Genomic DNA, 22,163 nt, shown 5'->3' with positions numbered 1-22,163 from the left:
TCACAGGACTTGCATGAATTACAGCAGTGTTACAGAGTGACATGCTTTGATATGAAATGCACGTTTGGATTCAGTTCCTGATAGGTACTAAATCGAGGCTTCTTAGCTGGATCTCAAAATATGGATTGTGCAGCAGCTCTAAACAATTTGGGTGACTTCTGTGCAGATGAACACATTATACGGACTATACAGAAACTGGCATCACATCTACCCTTCAGTCTAACCTGTCCTAAGTGGATCGATGCTGGCTAATATATGCATTTAATTTGGTTTCCATGAGTAAAGCAGGACCTTACAGAGGCTCAATTGCACCCAAGTTTATGTTGCACTCCCAAAAGAAAACAAGTGCAAGGGTGAGGCATTTAATTGGTGAAATGATGCAAAGGGAGGTATTTCCCCCAGATTTTGACAAACTGGCCTAAGTATGATCCCAAAGAACACTGAGGTATTCAGATATCACACAGACAGTTACATAAACATGTGTCTGCTGTTCTCTGACGAAATAACAGAGAATATATCTGTGAATATGTTTACACACACACAAAAAAAGAGATTTGTCCAATACGCTGGTAGGGCTGGGCTAACAGTACCCCACTGAGAGTAGCAATGAGTGTCTGGGTCAGTGGGTGAGTGCAGAGCTGTGTGGGAATGGCTTTATGGGGCCAGCTCATAGCACCGTGGAGTCTGGGTTAGAAGGCAGGGTGAGCTATTCATAGTCAAGAACTTGCACAGAGCAATTAGCCCTCAGAGAAAAGAGAAAATGCTTTTTGACTAAAAGATTGAAGCTTCTTTTGTGCTTTGAGGCTATCATCTCATGACCAGTTTGTCTGAAATTACTGCTAGAGTGATTACAAGAGTGTTGTGGCAAGGATTCCAAGTTCACAAGACAAACCCCACACAAACCAGCCACAGCAGCTGGGTGTTCTGTGTCTAACTGGCTGGCTGGTGAAAGCTCTTGGATTAGTCAGCTTGTGTAAATACTCGTGATCATGAAGTTGCTGTAGGCTTTACAGAACTTCACTGTGTTGGTCTCAAATTCATGCATCTACTACTAAAACAATTTTCTAAGTACTGTTAAATATTTTCCTTGTATTAGTGTCTCAAATAAGATAAGCTGCAAGAATTAGCCAGTGATGACAAGGCTCAATTTCTGCCTGAAATTAAATTAGCTGGCATAAATTTGAAAAAAACCCTATTGTAATGAGGTTTTTTGTTGAGAGTGACCAAAACATGTTACAGGAAGGAACACAACAAATAAGTAAATATAGAAAGAAAAGGCTAGGAAGATAGAGCAGCTATGTCAACATATTTTGTATGGACAGTTTGACTTTCTTGCTGTATTAATTTACTTTGTCACACAGTTTCATGTCACAGTAGAAATAATCTTAACAGGAACAAAATTCTGTCACTGACATAAAACAACAGCAATGCAATTCACATATTTAACTTCAATTTAGGTACCTGTACTAAAAACAGCAGGAGTTGGAGGAACTTGAATAGACTTGCAGATTGTTCTGTTCAAACACAGTTTTTCAACTCTAGAGATAAAGCTCTGGTTTTGTTAAGGTAATGATCACAGAGCACTTGTCTAAACCTTTTCCTAATTGATAGAAGTAAATATTCATCTCAGATCTGAATCCAACCCTCAGATGCCTACATATTTCTTGGTGCAGATATTGAAAAAATTGCAGGACTGCATGTGCAGAATTGGGAAATCAGACCTGGGTCCTTGGATTTGCTCCTGGGCCATAAGCATATGCAAAGCAGAGCACTGCTGGTTTCCTCTGGCTCATTTCTAGTTTTGGGATTCTAGTAGTCGATGCTAAATGCAAACCCCTCAGTGCTGATCCCTCCTACATTTCCATTTGCAGCTGCACATTCTGAATGCTGTGAAAGCAGATCTCAGAACACAGTGTGATCTGCAAACATATACATGACAGATGAGCCACAGGAACTGTTCAGGTTTGGAATGGGTATCACAGCTCACAAAAAAGCTGTATTTTGAAATGAACATGTGAAGATGTATGAAAAGATAAATGAGTCCCTTGGCTTTTGTGAAGCATTTTGCCCCCAATACCGAAATGTCACTGCCTAAACAAAGTCACAAAATTTATTGTCCCTATCTCTCATTAAGGGTGGTTGCCTGCATAATATTGGGATCAGCCGTAGCTAAGACAAAAATCACACTTATCCCAGATCCATATTCTACCCTAGTGCTGCTGGGAAGGTCTGACAAAGTCTCTCCTTGTTTCTGGGCATTTTACATTGAAGCATCAATGGTGCAATTTCAGGTAACAATTGTTTGCAGTGCTGAAAATGCTGCCAATGAGAACTGGATGGGCTTTCTAGCTGCTCCAGCTGTTTTCCCTGTCAGGTTCCCGGCAGCCTCATGGGGTGCACTGGGATGTTCCTGTGGCACAGAGTGCATGGTAGTGCTGGGACTCTGAGCAACACTGCAGAAGCATGGCTCTGCTCCTGGATATGTCTCCTCAGCTCCTTGCTCTTCCCAGACAGCAGACACTGGATTACAAATCTCTTCCATCTCTAGACTCCTTTTCCTTTCCTATTAAAAATATATGCACATGTATGTATTTCACGTAAACGTTCACAAACTATAATCCTTATTACTGTTATATTTTCCTACCTGAAGGAAACTTACTCATGGTTAACTAAATCTTCAGGCAATTTGGAGCACTGCAATTCACTGACTCAGCAACATAGTCAAGGCTATACCCCCTGGGTGGTTTTTTTTTCCCTGCAAAAGTTCCCAGGGTGCAGAGGGTCATTTTCAAGGCTCATATCTATCTAAGGCATTTGAAGGTTAAGCCCAAGTGGTCTGTGGAACTGCTTCAAACTCTGAAATCAAATTCTTCTAAAACTGGTATCTCCTGGTAAGGAAACAATCTGCTGGATGTGGATATAACTGATATCTGAATGAGTGGCCTGTTTCTCTAGGGTTTGTCCTTGGGAGCAAGCAGGGTGGCTTTTGTACTCCTGGACAGTGGGACTAGGACACAACCTTCTTACTAGAGAAACCAGTAAAAGATGCCCCAAATTTCCCCTTGACATAAAATAACGCTTCCTGGCAACTGAGGCAGAGCCTAACACGTGTTGAACAGATCCACTGGTGATTTTAATTCACTTCAAACTGAAACTTCATGTGTGTGAACAGCACTCAAAGTACAGGATTTTGTTTAGTTTTTCTAAGGGGAAACCTGGACAGAACTGAGGAGATAAACCAGAACTTGACCACTTGGCACTGATGCCAGATTTACAAGGTGATAGCTTTTCCTTAGGCACGTAAATGAAATAAGGGACAGCTAGCATCTACCACCCAGAGCTCCACATGACACTTGTGGACAAGCTTCTTTCAAAGCTCTGAGATTTCAGAACATTTTAAAAAAATTTGCCAGTGGCCTATAAAGACCAAAAGGGAGCTGGGCAAGAGCTGAGCCTGTGAGCAGCATACAGACCCTCCCTTCTCACTCCTCTCTTTCTGTTCTGGTCCCCCCCTGGCACAGAGGCACTGCTCTGGTTTCTCAGGGACAGCATTTGGTTGTTAAATTCATTTCTCACAGGGGCCTATCCCTCTTTTCCAATCTACTTCAAAATGACAGGCAGAACCAAAATCCCATTCGATTAAATGCAAGTAAAAAAGGGAGATGAACTCCTAGCAAACAAACAAAAACAGTTTGAAATTTTGACTTGAAAAGCACGGCAGTATTTTACCAGCAAGGACTGAATTCATTTAGGCTGCCTATTTGTGCTACCATTAAGAGTTTCTCACTGCTACTGTTCAAAAACATTTTTAGAGCCAGCTGGTTTACTACTTTGAAATAGCTCTACCCAGGAGTTAATCTTTGTATTTATTTTCAAAACAATCAATTCTTCCATGTGTAAGACTTCATGCAAGTCCAGTCTTTAAAGACAAAAAATACCAAGCTTCCTTATTCTAGACCACTTTCCTCTTCTATTCATCATCTCCTCCCACATTTTCTTTTCTTATTTGTTGTCCAGCAGCAGTTCCTATGGTCATGTGCTGGGGTAACATGCACATGCATGCTCTTGTGCACACACATGAATAGGCTCAAAAAATACAGATCAGGACCTTTTAACTCTCCTATATATTCTCAACTATTTTTCTTTCTTCATGTCCTATCTTTTCTATTTCCCTTCCTTTTTATCTGCCCACCTTCTCGTCTAGTATTTTATAATGCTGTTCAATGCCTTGATATTCTGAATCCAGGGTTAGCTGCAGTCCTCAGCTGCTCTCATTGCCAGAGCATCTTGACACTGAGCACTGTCACTGCTTTTTATGGTGCCGGAGCCACAGGCAGAAGCCTGTGACCTCCATGATGTTACCCTTAAACCATTCTGACCCAAATAGCTCCAAGTTTAGGCTGCTATTGAAGCCTATTGGCAACTGAGACCTAATCTAAAAGACCATTAAGAACATATTGGATATTGGAGATGGAGTAAAAAGCATGCTTTTGTTCTGAAAAGTGGGGATCCCACCAGAGCAGGCTGCTGTGGAAACACAAATTCGGATGGGCTCAACCACCTCAGCACCTCTGAGAGGTATTTAAGCCAGTTTTTTGTGACTTTGGCACAAGGGTATTATACAGCTACGTGGGTTAATGATGTGAACAGACAGGAAGCAAGAAACATTAATGCTGTGTCAACAGTGTAGTTCCCATCACTTCCTTGGCAAAGTGCTGTGCACGCTGACAATCTGACAAACACATCCAGCTCAGGGGAAGGCTCCTGTCCTAAATGCTTCTGTAGCTTTCAGATATGCTGGTTTACAGTTGCAGTCTCTAAGCTGAAGCAAGGTGCGAAAACATTGAAGAAATAGTTTAGCGGGATTAAAATAAAGAACAGAAGTAAAATAAATGTGGAAAACCTAAACGTGGATGGGGATGTCATCACAGCCTGAGGCAGAGGGTGTCACAGCCTCCCTCTTCTGAGTAGGGCATATGAGAGACTTTGGTAAGTGGCCATACACGTGGGTGGCAAAGGTTCAAGTCAGAAGGTTTGGGGATGTTTCAGGGTGGTTGTGTGATAGCAGGTAATGTTTTCAAGTGAAGATAACGACAGCACAGTAAATTCTGAGGGAATGGTTCTCCCCTGCCTGTAGAGCAGAGGGTACAAGGAGCAGTACGACTGTTCGCAGCCTCTGGAAGCCGCGCAGCAGGAGGACATCGCGAAGCGGGAAGCAGAGGGTTGATTGTTTTTCCCGAAGCGCTCCCGGCAGCAGCGAACCGCGGGGCCTGCGGGCCATGGCACCGCCTCGGCCGCCACCTCGCGGCCAGCGCCGGAACTGCGGCCGGCAGCGGCAATGACGGCCCGTGGCAACAGAACCACAGCTGGGCACGAGGGTCCGGAAAACACCCCGTACTGCGGCTCATCTTCATTTTAACAGTGAGCTCAATCTCATTTTAACTTCATTTTAACAATGTAGGATCATTGCTTATGCTGTTAATAGGCCAGGATACTTTGGCACCGTGTAGCAAGACAAAGTTAAAGCATTATTTATTAATCTCTTTTATCAGTCATTCCTCTTGTACCAACCTGAGAAAGTGAGAGCAGGGACCCTGTGTGCATTTCTAAGGCTTTATCACTTCAAAATGCAAATGGAAAAACAATTCAAATAACGAACTATGCTGCTTCTCAGTTATTAAACTGCTGCTGTCAGTCAGTGTAATTCCCACCAGCTAACAATAAAAATGTTTTGACATCCGATCTCATACACACTTCAATGATAGTTACCTAACACGAATTTTCTATTATGGAAACATTTCTTTCTCTACTCTCCTAGAATCATGAAAATGTTGACGCGATACAAGTCCTGTTATAAAGGGCACCCTGTCAGGGACAGCAGTCACCAGAGCAGCTCTGTAAATTGCATTGTACAGAACAGTCATGTACAATACAACTGTTATATTTCATAATAAAAACCAGCTTATCACCAGGGACAGGAGGCTTTAGTTTCTTACAAAATACCATTGGACCAGACAGTGCTTGTAGTTGGAAATTTAGCGTCTCCTAGTTTTTTGGCTAGTTAAGCTTTGTTCAGGCTGTACCCTGAGAAAAAAAGGAGAAGGTTTTCTTTGGGTAATTACAGAGCTAATGGGTGCCCAGCTTGTGCCTAGCTCCACAGACCTTAACAGCATCCAGCACAAACAGAGTCTGACAACTCCTCCGTTCCCAGCTCCAGTGACTGCAACTTGCAACTGCAACCACAGAAGCCTTGAGTCACTTGAGCTGCATTTGCAAAGCAGCTGGACTGTGCACAGGAGCTCTGCTGATCCAGGCTCTCCATCACACTTCTGCTTGCAAAAGGCAGGCAGTGATGTGGTTTCATCTCTGCATGGAAGGGATCTGTAAATGATTTGGAGGTTCAGAGTTCAGGGGTGGTTTGGAAAAACACCCGCTGGGGCTGCAATGCCCGCAGGGGAGCCGTCTGTTTTGGTAGGGTATCTCTGGATATTTCTGGCATTTCACCTCCTGACTGAAGTCAGGAAAACTCAGAGAAGGAAAGAATATGAAAAAATACACCCAGATGCTTCTGAACATGGAAACCAGTTTTCTAATATTTAGTCAAAGGCAGAAGGCAGTTCTTATTTCACCCAGCCTCTTTGAATTAGAAAAAACAGTGCAGTTTCCTTTCCAATATTAGATAAGCTGCGCAAGAATCAGAGCCATGACTAATTCTCGTTCATTAGATGTGTGCAACATAAATAACTACTTGTTTCACTACTGACTAATCACAGTGAGATGCCTCCAGCTCTGCCACATGCATCCAGATCTGCTTCCACAGTGACTCCTTTGAATAAATCTGTATCGTTATTCTGCAGACTTGTGCCTATGAGAGGAAATGGGAAAGGCTGTGTGCCACGGGTATCCCCCTCTGCCTCTGCAGCTCTGGCTCCTGGGGATTTAAAAAGAGAAGGTGAGCTCCAGGGGGAAGATACAGCCACTAGTTCTGTTACTGGCATATTTCTTGTCCAAGGTACAATTCCCACATGGTTTTCCTAAGCCATCACATTGCAGATATTTCTGGGGAGTTCTGTAATTTGCCTCAGAAGTATACACAAGCATTCCTTAATGCATGACTTTAATGCTGTCTGCCTTCTTCCAGGATTTTCACTGGGTCACTGCACTGGTGCTGATGCATTCCCTGGGGCTGCACACACGTTGCCATGCAGCCAAGGGCAGGGGAAACCTTGCCATTTCAGTTTGAGTTGATTACAGGTTTTTGACTGAAACATGCTTTTTCTTATTTTTAAAGAAAACACTGAGTCACGAGAACTTAAACTTACTTTTTAAATGGATTGTTTTTGAGGGGAAAGTTTCCCAGATGTGGTGATCTTTCTGTATATAGCAAAAAAAGGAATTATTCCATGATAGGGGCATTTGCGTGTGGGTGCCCTGTAGCCAGCAAAGTGCAATGAGTTGTGAAATAGCAGTCACTGAGCCTGAGAGGGAATCAAGCAGGGCAAGGATTTGAACCTACTTTGCAGACTAGTTTCTAAGTCTTTCAGTTGTGGTCTCAGTATGCTCTGCTAATCCATTTTGTAGAGCTAATTATAAGTTCAATGGGTCAGGAAGAAAACATTCTAAGCCAACATTTAGAGCAGCTGGGTGAGATAGGACCAGTCACACATCCAAGCCAGCCAGTGGAATGACCTATGCACAGGTATCTCCCATGCAATGAGCCAATGCAATGATGCTACTCTCTGTTCAGCATGACATGGAGGCAAACTCAAATGCCTCAACTCTTTGTTGTGATGCAGCCTTCCTTGTTCCGGTCCCCCCCAATGTAACACAGATTAATAGTCTTAAAAATGGGGATACCTCTTTATAGTCTCATTTTCCCCACCTCCATCTTTCTTGCTTTTAAATGCTCTTGTGCGTGCCACAGTTGCCTTGAAAGGACTAATTTTGTTTAATTTCAAAACTGAAGCTGGTGAGAACTGAAGGTGCCCTGAAAGTAATTGTATTCACAGAAAGTGGTGCTGTGGGGGAAAGTGCAGGACCTGAGTGCTCAAAATACCATCAGCTACGTCATGAAAAGAGATGTGCTCTGCAGCTCCTTTCTGTGTGTGGGGAACAGCCTCAAGATCAGGGTCTACTCTGAACAGCTCAACAAAGGTTTTTGTCCTGTTCTTCCACTTCCTACCTTTCCTTTCAGAAGGGAACCTAGTTGGGGTTGTTTTTGTTCCTCTCCCCACTTGGTTTCCTGGTAGAAAACCCTCTGAAGTTAGTCTACAGAAATTCTGACTTGTTTAAAAAAACCCCAAACACCAAAAAGCCCAAACTGTCCTAATTTTCTCTATTTAAACCATATGTTGAACTATAACCATGTAAATAGGAGGAAAACAAAAACATATTTCACTGGGTTCTAGGAAAGCTCTGAATGGATGGCATTTTTATCAAGGTTCTATATGCCCTGTCCAAACACCAAAAAATTGTTCTGTGCATCAGATTTAAAGTGAGCCATTGTATTACGGGTCCAGAGGTGACCTCATCAATGGTAGTGTGCACAGCTTGTAGCCCCTGCCTCAGGATTCAAGGCTGATGCTGACATGAGGTTTTGAGTGGTGGAAAACAGTTGGAAGGTTTCAAGATTCAGAAGTGTGATGGGCTATTTCTGGTGCATTTTAAAGCTGCACAGGATAAGCTCTTGAGATTCAGGTAGCAGCAATACAAAATGCTCCTATGTTTTCTCATACGCTCAAAATGAATGTGAGTTTTGCACCCTAGTCTTCCTCTTGGGTTTGGGGCTGTCATTGTCCCCAAAAGGACCATTTGCAGTTGTACCTGTCTTTTGTTAATTAGGTTGGGTTCAAGATTGTATTTGATTTTAATTCAAATCTAGCCTCACATACTGCAATTTTGACTTTTTCTAATAAAAAAATTACAGATAATGTAACACAGAACCAGGAAGAAAAGGTCTAGTTTGTAGAAACAAAGTTCCCTGATGCCAGAGAAGCAAGGGAGTCTGACAAGCTAACTTGTGGTGTTCATTCTTGCTCAGCTACAGTGAAGATAGGTTAATATTAATTAATTAATATTAATTAATGGATAAGTTACTCAGTGAACAAATGTCTTGTTTTCTCTGTGACTCCACCTCTTTCGGGCATCCTGCCCTGTCCCCACCCCTTACACTTGTCTGCATGTCTTAATGGCAGTATTCATGCAGCTGGTAATTTATGTGTCTGAGAGAGATTTACACAGAGCCTTCCCTTCAGTTATTAAAAAAATTCGAGATAGAAGTATGTGTGTGGTTTGTCAGGTTCCAAATTTCAACTTAAAAATCATAAACATCGTAAAGGCAGAGGTTGAATGAGAGAAATTTAAAAAGAGTAATTTCAACTAAGGGTTAGTTCTTAGGTCCTCACTTTACACCCAGTTACAAAAGTTTGTCTTCAAAATAAATAACAATGCCTATTGTAACATAAGCACAAAGTAATTTGGCTACGACTGGGGGACTTTGGTGTTCTGCTCTGGAAGACAGACGGAGCTGATCCTGTTACTGAAATTTCCTTGATTCTCTTGGTGTCTGGTGTCATAAACACGAATTGTTAATTTCATATTACTCATAACAGGCACACTGGGAATGTTTGCAGAGTTTATAGGGGATCAGTTACAAATGTGATTATACCAGCCATTCCTCAGGACTGACACCAGTTTGAAATTAGAAGCTGACAGGCCTCACCTGCTCCTGAGTTCACTGACAGGTCACCTTCTTGTCATTTTGCCTGTCCCCCCATCAAAATGACATCTGTGTTCATAAAGGGACAGTGAGGGACTCGAAGTTGTTAGAATTGTTGAAGAATAAGAATAAAGTGTCATCTACTCCAATAATGTAGTGCTCAACTTTGGCCTTTCAGACAGCTTGATGCTTGCAGCCCTTGACAATGTTTCCAGCTACAAGAATAGCTGGATCTGAGGGTCAGCAGTTGTTCTCTCTTCTCCTCATGGATGTGAGGCATTCAGCTCAGCCCAAGCCACAGGGCATAGGCAACCCCAGAGAAAAGCAAAGAGCTTGTAAAGTGCCTTTACTTTTCTTCATATAAGATAGATAATACATGTAGGTAAATAGACATTCCTTACAGAGGCTACTGTTACACATCCATATTTTTAAACAAGCAACATGTGAAAAACAAAAGGAAAATATTGTTCAACAAACAAGTGGGGAAAAAAGAAGGGAAATTTTTTCAATTTGTTGAAAACCTATTCCTTCATAATAGAATATTTTTCACATTCACTCAATTTAATGGAATGGAGCTAGGTCAGTCCAATTCCAGTGTCCTTAAATTTCTCAAAAGTAGGAAAATAGACTGCATCTTCAAATACAGACTTTGGGATTACCTCTTATTTCTGTCATAAAATAAACGGAAATATCCGATCCCAACAGTGTCAGACTTGGCTGGTTAAAGACTGGGGCTCTCTTGGATTTCAAGTGTACTAAATAATTATTTAATGTATGTGTGCCAGCCATGGAACAGTGGTACAGCTGTCTTCTTAAGGCTTGGGCTTTCCAGGAAGTGGAGGAAATGTAGGTGTATGTAATCCCACTGAAGTTGCCTGGCACATTGTGTGCAGAGAGGAAGGTCTCTGACCTGTGGGATGTTACAAGCTCATGTAAGAGAGGCTGCTGGGAAAAGAGCACAAACATACCCCTATGAGAGGGTAGGCAGGGATAAAAAAGATGTTGAATTACATTTTGCCAAATGAAGGGCTCAGAGGAGCCAAGGGAAATCTTTTTGTTTTCCCCTCCCTAAACTAGACCTTTGGTTTTGGCCTTTTATTTGGGGCTAGCAGAGTTGTAAGGACATTCAGTTATCATAGCTGCCATCATTCTCTGAAATCTGTACTTGCCTTTATTTGCTGGTCCAAGAAATATAATAGTATTGGCATTTTATCCATATTAACTAAACATAAGACTAGATTCCTCGTGGTGCAAACAAGCATGACTTCAGGAAAGCAATGCTGATTCAGGCCACCCGAGTGTCTGATTCTTACTATAACAGGGACCATGCCACAAGAAAGTGAACAGAAGCAAACATTTGTTATAGAAACTCATGTCACCAACCTAGGCTCCCCCCCAGCATTCAGCAGGGAGAAAAATATAGCTAAGGTAGATTTACAGAAGCCACCACTTTCCTTTTAATGATTTGGATATTGATCATTTTTAATCTTCTTCTCAGAACAACCAGGAGATCTATTACAGCTTGAGCCAGCCATGAAAAGCAGGTCCGTTCTTTAACCTGCCCCAATTCACTTGGACATATTTTATATCTCCAGGGATTCAGCCACGAAGTCCATTAGAGCATCAGATGCAGTGAGGTCAAATCAATTGTCCATACTGCAGACAAGGTAACCATCATTTACTGTAATTCTCCCCCGTCATGGTAGAGGAGAGGAAAGGTTAAAAGCTGTATTACCATGAGGCTGTCTCATCTATCTTTCAGTATATTGGTAATACCTAAACATTGCTTAAAGAACTGAATGTACAATCTTAAATCTGTGCTAAACTGGATTTAATGGTTAGATTGCCAAATCAACAAATTTGTTAATGATTTTTTTTAGGTAGGAGCAGACAAAAGAGCACTTTAAAACAAAATGCAAAACCCTTTAAATATATTGTCACATCTGACACAACACATCCAACGGTATATGGAGTGTTCATCTCAGGATGCCCTGAATGACTGATATTTAGCCTTCCTCATATGTAGATATATTTACCTATGAAATAATTTGCTGTCACCCCTTTAAGCTGGAGACGGTACGGCAGACCAAAAACAAAAGAGGAAGTAAATTCAGGATGTATATTTTGCACTGTAAATCAAATCCTTATGTGTTTGCACTCCAGGATGGGCAATAATAATTGACTGAAGCAATCACTGCTGTGGGAAAACAAACGTGCTGGCCGTGTCGCATCTGAAGGTCAGGCTTGATGACACAGTAAGCACCTGAACTCTCACTGACTCCCGGGGAGCGGCGGGTGCCAGCGCCTCCCGGAGCCCTCCTGACGGGGACAGATTTACGTGGCCGCTGAGGCTGGGATGAGGATGCTTCCTGCTCCCACCTCCCGCTGCTGGCTCTGCGGAGTCATTTATTTCCATTACGGTGCCATGGCATCTCTGACTCCTGTGCTCCGTGCGGTAACTGCAGGAAAGCGGAGAGAAAAATGCGGTTCTGTGCCAGACCACGTGTTCCTCCTCCTTGGAACAATTGCACCGTGGCCCTGACTAATGTCACAGAGGCTGCTGTGCACATTGGAGACATATGCCCACCCCTGTCCTCCTACCTGTGAGAGCTTGAGCACCGTGGCCAGGGCCTTATAAGAATCCTCTGTTGAAGTGGAAAGCCACAATGAAGCTCAGATTTATTCTCTTGCCTGTTTGCCTTTTCTAGGTTAATCTTTTCTCTTTCCCTGGATTTCTTTAATCCTGCGATTTTTTTTTTTCAGTGAAGGAGCTCTTAAAATTTTCCATATTTCAGAAATCTTTTCACAGCTGTAGAAATGAGTAAATTTATTTTTGTCTTTCAGAAGCTGAGTTGCTGAGCAAACATACCCATGTATATGAAATAGAGCTGAAGTAGTAAGAAGGTGCTTAAGCACTGTTATTCTGGTATAAGTACATTAAATGTATTTCTGTGGCTGGCATACATTCATGATATTCTTCACGGGAGAAAATGTGATGAACATAGTAGGAGAGTAAGAGTTGGTGTATGTTGCAAATTATTAAATATTTTTATTACAAAGCCTATTTTTAAGATTTTAGTAAGGTTTTAAGTCCCCACACAGTAAATTCCAACTTCAAATAATGTGGGTAACAGTATTCAGTAACTATAAAAAGAAACTAAGCAAAAGTTTTGTGTGTGCTGAAGGAAAGATAAATGTGCTTTAGATTAGGTGTTACATACCATTCACTTAACTGCTTTTCCTCTTCTGCTCCTTTCTTTTATGGTTTACCTTAACACAAAGTGTGTGTGGGTCTTATTCCTGAGTTTATGTTACACTATCACCTCTGAATTCATCCCTCTGAATGTCTCTTCCCAGATCCTCTGCTAATGCTCACAACAGTGCAGATTGGAGTTGTCGCTCAATAGAAGTAATGCCGCTCTTAAAAAAATTAAGCACTAAATCAGGTAACGTTTTTTCCTTTTAATATAGAAATTCAGAAATAAATAATGGGAATGTAAATCTAAGAAGAAATAAATTGATCTAAGTCTGGAAAGAAATGAAAGATAGGAAATTTGCTTTACTTTGTAATAGCTCAAAATTAGGGCTGCATGCCGCTTGCATGATCTGTTGGCTTCCTTGTTCTGGAGCACTCCCAGGTAACTCTCAGCTGAGTAGTCCCCTCTCTGCTGGCACATATTCTGCAATGCTAATTCAGAGAAGGGTCCACTGGATTATTTAACTGAAGCCAGATCTCAAAAAGATCAGACAGGCTTTGCTGTTCTTTGGCTTCAATGGATAACACAGCCCTGACTGAAAGAGCACTGAACTTAATAGAAAGGCTTTGGATCTGGAAAAATGCTTACTGAAATCAATGAAAGAAAGAGCTTTAACTCTAGCAGTTAACACTTCATCCTGGCCCTTTTCTCAGTAGATACAAACACTGGCTCTGCAATGCCCAGTCATGTTTCTCAGATCAATACGACAAACTAAGGGCTGTGTATTTACTATCCGCTCTGTTATCATCACACGTCAGATCAGACTTTTGAAAAGTAACTGTTTGATTTTACAATAATTCCACCCCGTGTAGCAAACAAGTGTATTTTAAAGGAAATCTGTTTTACTAGGAAAATCACTAAGGAATCCCTCAAGAGTTATATATAGCTCTTAGTTGACAGACTTCCTTAAAGAACTCCTTTTTCTATGTCTACAGTAATTAAATTAAAAATTGCCCTTTTAGTATTTGATCTTGCCATGTTGCATGTAGTTTAATTTTCTCCAAATGCTAAAGAGATTGTGACAGTTATGGGGAAGTGGTTAGGTCTTGTGAACATGAGAGAGGGTCCAAGTCTCTGAATTTGCCATAAGGTAATATAGTCAAGAGACCTTTCTGGTTCTCCTGGTCACTCTGTGGGAGTGGAGGAATTGCCTGCTTGTTGCATCAGTAGTCAGTGCCCTGGAAGTGGAGCTAGTGGCATGACAGCTGTGGAGGTACAGAGAACATCAGTGTGGGGCTTTGGGGATGGAATTCTCCTTTAAGTAACCAAAAAAGGTGGTTCTGAATAAAAAAAAAAAAAAAAAAGGTGACATTAGGCAGAACTGCTCTGGGAGCAGCAGGAAGCAAGCAAAACAGGAGTGTATTTGTGAGCCAGTGTCACCAGGGTGGAGCCTGGCTGTGGCACAGCATGACTGCTTTGTAGCCAAGATGAAACACAAAAACTCTAGTAGAAGGTTAGTAATACAATATTTTCTTTTGAGAAGTAACCCCTTCTGTTAAAATTGAAATATTTATTCATGAGTAGCATCTTACATCTGTATAAAAATGTTTCCTACCGTGCTATAGGCCACCAGAGAAGACTGTATGGCCCCTTTTTTTTAATAGAGTGAAGATCGGTAACTGTAGATTGCCTGGTGTTTCTTGGCATCCACAGATAAAGCAAAACTAACTTGAAAAGCTTTGGGGTTTCTCTTCACATAAATATGCATTTTTAGTGATTGATTTTTGCCATGTGCTGAATCTCCTCCTACTTTTTCCAGTTTACAATATATTATTCTCCAATACATCACTGTGAAGTCTCATTTATCACAGTTTATCCAGCAGTATTTTCTATTTGAATCTCTTGACTTAGGTGCTCTCTTATGTCCAAGCTGGGCGAATCACAGAAGAAAGTTGGGGCCCTCATGCTTTCATGAGGCTATTTAATACTTCTGAGCCTGAAATAACAGATGAAAAATATGAAAAATTCAAATTGGATACATAGTTTTAATTTCTGCAGATTTCTTGATGTTCACAACTTGAAAAAGGCCATGGTGTTTGTGACCAGATGGAAAACAACCAGCTTAAAACAGAATCACACATACAAATCAAACCAAAGTGATTAATTAAGCCTTTTGGTATTTGTTTTGGAATTGATTTTGGGCTGAAATTTGTTGTAAAAGTTTTTCAAAGACTGAGGGGAAGGTACAGCAGCCAGTGAGGGAAGTTCTTGCTTTACTCAGATCCATCTGCCTTGCCTACAGATCTGTTATTAACTGCCTTAAGTGATGATAATTTGTCCAAACCAAAAAAACTATGTGAAAATGTATTGAAATGAAACATTACCCTGAAAGAGCTCCTGTTTTTCTACAAGTTCAGTTTGAACCAATTTGCCAGATCAATTCAAGGACAATATTTACCAAGATTTTGGAAAACAAAAAAGTGGTAGAAATATTTCCATCTATTAGAAGCAAAACCCTACATGATATTGTCCTCAAAGTCCTAATTTCCAGTCCTGAGTGAAAATCTGCATGAGAAGTTGGCTTTTAGAAAAGCAAATTTAGCTAATTAATTTTCATTACTGAAGCTGAGGAAAATGCAAGCTATATGACAAGGAAAAGTTACATTATTGGAACAGGAAACATTTATGTAAAAAAAAAAGAAAAAGGTAAAACATAGGAAAACCCAAGGAAATTAGATGGTTTTTAAATATATTTTTTAACCATGCAAGATATCCCTTTCAGCACAGCATGGGATATAGCATTAATCTTATTTGTCTGTGATCTAAAATACTATTTCCTCATAAGTCAGGACTTTGCTACATTACCTCATTTTAACCCACAGAAGCCAAACTGCTGATTTTTTGGAGACTGTTAGCAATAAATTCTTTTCTATGACAATTAGTTCATTACTAATCTTGACCATGTCTCCAATGAACTAACGAAGAACTTTAATATTGAAAAGCACCTCATAAATTATTTACAATAAGCCAGAAGAAATATTAAACATTTGTAAATAAGACTTCTCTTTGCAGGATTTGTCTCTTTTAGTTTTTCTTCCTGAGCCTTTGCTACAATTATCTTTAAATCTCCATGAAAGAAGCCAAAGAAGTAGGAAATCAGGTTTGTAGTAATATTAGTCATCTTATTAATGGATATTCTATAGCTTATCCTTTTTTTCCACTTCCTCTTACCTGGTCCTTTCATAACTCAGTCAGACAGGCTCTTAAATACCCTTTGATTGGAGCCAGTGGGTCTTACAAATGTAATTTATGCAGGAGTTGATGATTTAAATGGAAAAACCCCAAAGTCTTGTGCTTTTAAAAAATGTAAATCTGTCTGGATCTCGTTAAGGAAGCTTCTTGACTACAGGAGAAACTCTCGTCTTTTTTCTTTATTTTTTTTTTGAAAGCCATACATTTATTAATGAGATTCAGCTCTTCATTTAAAAAAACCCCGAAATACAACCAAACTTTGGAATCATGGTTTTATCTGTTGGTTTTTGTCCAGTGGCCTCAGCCAAAACCTTGCCAGTGGTGACATGCAGGATGCTGTCAGCAGGGAGATGCCATGATGACCTCTCTGTCAAGACAGAGCAACAGTGCAAACAATGCATAACACAGGAATTCCAGGGATCAGTGCATTTATCTTAACCCTGACTCTGAGAAACTTCTAGAAATCTTAAAAAACACCCCAAGCACCAATGGTTAAAAATGGAAGCTGCATATAAATCCTTGTTACTTTTCTGGTACTTTGTTTTTCCATTCTGACTGTACGGAAATTAAAACATGACAACTTTGCCTCAGCCATAATATGTAAGAAAACCTAGGAGAATGAGGGGTGAAACCAGCCTGCCTCCATTTGTGAACAGCTGAGGCTGGCTGATGGCAAACAGCTTGTGTGTTAATTCGTGAATAAAGCCCTCCTGATGCAGGTTGACAAGTTATTAGTGGGGTTGTAACTTGAGAAGAGATAAGGTTTCTCTGATCTACTCCCTGCATAAATTTCTGCAGTTGTTCTGTGAAGGTCCTAAACACAAACTTGTATTGGTGGCTAATTTTCATTTTTCCAAAAGAGAGTGCCAGTGTCTGTGTGAAAGATTCTATATGAGGGACAGGCTTATTTTTTATAATTTTGTGAACCCCACCAGTGTCTACTCCTTTTCTTTCAAATTTGGGATAAGGATATCAGATAATCTGGTAGTCCTTTTTGCCTTATCCTGCTTTGTCTTGCAAAGATTATGCTGATGTGCTTGAGGTGCTCCTGTTGATATTTCAGATCTCTCAATACATCACTGACTGCACCACATAGTGGTGGTGAACATACCTGACACCTCCTCTGGAAGGAGACAGATTTTCTTTTAAGGAGTTTTACTATTTTAATGGAGAGAATTACTGGGAAACTTTTTTAACCTGAAGGCTCTAAAGAGATTCAAGCCAGATTCTATTTGCTTCCCCAGCTTGCTGTGTTGAATGTATTATAACTGCATGAGAAGTGTTCAAAAAGAGTGCCTAGTTCACCATAATAACATAAAACTTAGCTCACCAGTTCTGATTCACAGACCTGCTGGTTTGGAAATAAAAAAATGAACAATATCTTATTTTTAAGCCAAGTATGCAAATTAGATAAGGTGCCTTGTCTCTGCTTCTAGTCTTCTTGAGTACGTGTGGGAGAGGATGACAAGAAGACAAAGACATCTACAAAGAGAAATTGAACATTTCCTTGAGACCAAAATAGAAATCATTCATTTCTAGTATGCATTTTTCAGTGGCTTAGTTGATGCCATATTTACTGCACACAAATCTGGATGCACCCCAGTGGCTGACTGTGATCAGATGTTTTATGAAAAAAGCAGGACTTTATTTTCCCCCCAGAGGTTCTCTGCTGATACCCCTACTGTGCCCAGCACTTTGCCTTCCAGCACTGTGGTTGTATCCTGCTGGAATGTTTCTCTGGGGGTCATTGGGAGATGGTGAGAGAGTGGGGGACTAGGATGAGCCTTAAAATTAAGCTATGCCTCCTCTCTTTTCCTTTTTTCCTCACTTGATGATATCAGCTTCTGGTTTTAAAATGATGACACATTTTAGGGCAGTATTTAAAACCCCTAAAGTAAAATTCCTATATAGTTCTACTAGTACTATGTTTAAAGAGATACAAAGTCATGAACAGAAGAGTTCCTCTATCTCCATCTCTTATTTGCTCTTATTTTCATCCTAAGCACCCAAATTATTGGAGGACAATATATTAATCAGACATCTCACAAGCCAGAATTCTATGTAGCTTGATCACTTTTAGGGTAAAATTTAGCTAGACTGCCTAAAAAATGCTTATTGGTCTCCGTGGATTTGTGCTGAATTTATTTAATACAAAGTGTAATATAAAAAGCCCTCTCTGCAGTTAATTAGCCTCCAGGTTATTGCAGGCCCCAAGGCATTGTATTTGAGTTGTCATTGCTACTTGCAAAGATCAGCAGTATTTAATTCTTGTATTACACAAAGTAGATTCCCTATGCTTATCTGGCTAGTGTTAATTCATTGTTTCCAGACTCTATTTTCATTTTTAATTTTCTTGGCTATTAAAGATGGTGCTAAAGATGAGGAACTATGCTGAAATCAGATGTGTTACACTGAGATGGTAGCAGTTTAAATTATAGCAGAACTAAACTTGAAGGTTCCTCCAGAACTATGCTATTGTAACTGGGGGCAAGATTTGTTCCTGCTACATGATAAAACTAAACCAAATGGGGTTCATTCAGACTCCTTTGGGATCTGGTAGATCTAATCTTATTAATTATTCCTGTTTTCTGAGGAGAAAACATCAGGTTTCCTTCATTTGATAATTCTGTTTTCTCAGAAAACATTTACACATGTTCCAATACTCAGCTAGCCCTGGCAGGAACTCTTTAGTGGTTAGAGAAGTGGCAGAAGGTTAAATCATCTGACTTTGATGTGATGTTGATTGTTTACCCTTCGTGTACAGTAATAGCTTAAAAAAATGAAGCAAAGTGGCTGTATTCATTACTGGCCAAACACGGCTGACAAGTTAAGGAATATGTGACTCCCTTCAGCTGAGACCAAAGTGCTTCATTTATAATGGAGATTACAGTAAGAACCAAATGAAGTTGTCTGAGGGAAAATGATGTCTCCTGAGCCTTTCTTCTGGTTTGGCCACAAGTTAATAACACGACCAGCACTTAACAACAAAATGCAGGACTGTATTATTATCTTTTAGCAAATGCCAGTCATGGGCAATCCAAACAGGTCAATTACTAGCAAATCTCCAAAGATCTCCTGAAACCTCAGAAGAGTTAGAGATGCCAAGAAAATGTCTAGATGCACAGAGACACAGGAACAGAAATAGGGCACAAACCAATTTGCAGAAATGGAACTTAACCCTTAGAGGGAAGAACCCAGCCTGCTACATACTCATTTCCATGTCGTTAAATATTTATAGAGAGACATGCATGTAATGTGAGTCTACATTATGGAGAACACACAAACTGAATCTGTGCTATTTCAGTTGTTTAACCTATTTTTTTCAATCTTTCTGTATCTTGCCGGTATAATGGGCAAATGTGGGTTTTTCTGCCACTGACATGTTAGACATTTGGAAATGAATGTGTTCTCTTGAATAATCCTAAATCAGCACACACAAAACAGCATGTAGAGGCCGGTGACAACCTATTCTTCAGCTCAACAGCATGTCTACCACTTATTAATATTAATGAAACCTGCACACAAGCATGTGGGGATAATTGACCCCATTAAATTCCATTTACTCATGAGCTACTTTGTAAGGTTTGCCCCTTAGTTATTGCAGTTTTTATCAAGTATATAAGTTTGAACAGCATGTATGCCAACAAAAGACTATTTCAAAAGTAGTTTTGTGGAGAAAAAAAAAAGCAAACCAAGAAACAAACCCAGAAAAAAAAAGGAAAGGGGAAAAAAAAACCAAGAAAAAAGAAGTACCATATTGTTTTCATGCAAACTTTTAATAGCTAATGAAAACATTATCTTGCTTTAAACCTTTATTGGGACAGGACATCAATTCCTTTAGGAGAGAAAGGCATTAGCCAGTGTCTATTTTTTGGGGGATCTCTTTTGAGTTTTTTTTTCATCTGCAGGACTTTGTACTGAGCTGGGCAGACATGGGAAGGGTGAGAGGTGTTTCAAACAGTAACATAGTGGGAGATCTGGATCCATTCAAGGCCAGACTGGACAGGGCTCTGAGCAGCCTGACATAATTGAAAATGTCCCTTTAGGGTACCTTCCAACACAACCATTCTGTCATTTTATGATTTTTTTTTTTTCTTTTATATTCTGGGAATTTTGCCTTAACTGAGTTTTCTTTCACGCTCTTTCTACTATTTTTCTGAGAAAGAAGTAAAGCAAGATAGTCAATCTGGCCAAGAGTAGCTGATCATCTGATCTTTTCTTTAAAAGAATTAGCCCATGATATGCAATTGGTTTTGCAAAGTTATGTACAGCCATAATCTAACACCCCTAGACACACAAAAAAATACTTGTGTTAAAAGTTGCATTAGTTTTGGTGTAGCTACTGTTTTGTAGTAGATATTATTAAAAATAATTTCCTTGACAGTCATTTTATAGTTTCTTGGTAATGATCTTAAACAAACCTCTTGGAAAAAATCTCATCATGAGATCAAATCTTGCACAGCAGGAGCACTCAGACAACATGAGTTATTGTATACCTTGTACTTTGTATCCAGAAATAAGCATTTTTACAAACTTAGCACACCTTCAAAATCCCCTTGCTCAGGGCTGCACTTGAAAAAAGGTCCAGAATCACATTTGGTGTCCCCAGACCTGACCTGGGTGTACACAAGATCCAGTGTCTCCACCGGCTTCAGGCTGACATGCTGCTCGTTGCACCAGAGCAGAATGAATAATCTCCAGACATGAGTTACTGGCACAATTAAGGCAAGAGCACAGCTGACTGACATAGTGAACAAAAGACCTTTGGCAAAGCTTCCAGTGCAAAAGCATAGAGAGGAAATTCACTCTTGGCGCTGAGCACTCGCGAGTACAAGCAGGACGAACTGCTGATTAACAAGCTCAGACTCTCAGACTGAATTCCAAAGGATGAACAATGGCAATAACATTCTGTTATGTCTCTCTACAGCATGCAAGCAATCTATCATTAAGTTATAATCCATAGGCAACTCCAGCAGTACATTTTCACAGTCTAATTGATACATATGAGGTTTGGCTTGCAGCTTTCAAAATAAGTCAGAAGTACAGAGAATTCTGTTCCATCCAACAAGAAAAGCAAAGCTCTGTAATATTAGTTATGGGTGCAGTAGATCTTGGTGACTCTAACACAGCTGGGTCTCTCAATAAGGTAGGCAGGACACAGTCATGCCTTGGAGGGTGCACACTGAACTGGGCTGTTGGGGTTTCCTCATAAAAACGAACATGCCGATCCCTCCATGGGGCTCTAGCAGGTTTGGGGGCATGAGTGTCTTCTACAACAATCAGGTGAACCCCTCTCTGAGGGACATATTTTTCCCCACATTAAGTAATTTGGTTCTTTTCATAGCTTCTACCAGTTTGTTTGCTGCAGCACTTCTGGTTTACTGGACCGTAGGTAAAGGTCTGAGCCTTTCTCACATATTTTCATCTTGTTTTTCCTTGCCTGTGGTACTGAGGTCAGTGCAAATAATTGATTCCACTGAGCTATTACTGGGAATTTCATATTTGAGGGAATCCCCTCTGTTCCAAGTGTAATATTTTTTTGACACTGTGACCTGATGCAGTCCTGGGGACACTTTTGGTCTCATATAGGAACCTTGCTGTTCTCCCTTACTGATTATTGAGGCAAATAACATATTCAGGTTTCCTGCAATGGCTTTCTCGTCCAGAACTGCTCCTTTTACACCTCTGTCATGTGTTGGCACCATCAGTTCACCAATTACCCTCTAGGCTAAGTGAATGCAGTTATTATGTTTGTGTGTTTAGCAAGTCACTCTTCAGAAATGTTGTGGGCCTATTTACAGTGGTTTCAGTCAAGTCTACTTTTCTCCATAGAACAGGACTTACCTTTTGAAGGACAGCTTTTTTCTCCTGATAACTGTATCCTCTGCCCTTTAAACATGGTAACTACTTTTGATATTTGAAGAGACTACTTAATGGTATACATTTACACTCAACCTTTAAGCAGACTCCACATGGATTGTGCTAGCTGCACTTTT

At 40.4% G+C, this 22,163-nt stretch overlaps 1 long non-coding RNA gene across 2 annotated transcripts in view; it reads right to left on the bottom strand.

Moving 5' to 3' along the window:
• Positions 1–22,163, bottom strand: part of LOC125330325 — a 55,612-nt gene that overhangs the window by 1,368 nt on the left and 32,081 nt on the right. Inside the window, exon 10 of one of the 2 annotated variants that reach the window (XR_007205459.1) lies at positions 10,441–12,177. The exons of the other annotated variant lie outside the window; for it this stretch is intronic. This is a non-coding gene — a long non-coding RNA (uncharacterized LOC125330325). Of the gene's footprint in view, positions 1–10,440; positions 12,178–22,163 lie in introns of those variants that run through there. 2 annotated transcript variants of the gene reach the window in all.

Source organism: Corvus hawaiiensis, chromosome 9, assembly GCF_020740725.1.
Source record: "Corvus hawaiiensis isolate bCorHaw1 chromosome 9, bCorHaw1.pri.cur, whole genome shotgun sequence".
Classification (NCBI taxonomy): Eukaryota; Metazoa; Chordata; class Aves; order Passeriformes; family Corvidae; genus Corvus; species Corvus hawaiiensis.
Note: the sequence above shows the minus strand (reverse complement) of the source record. Positions and strands in the feature narration are given on the sequence as shown.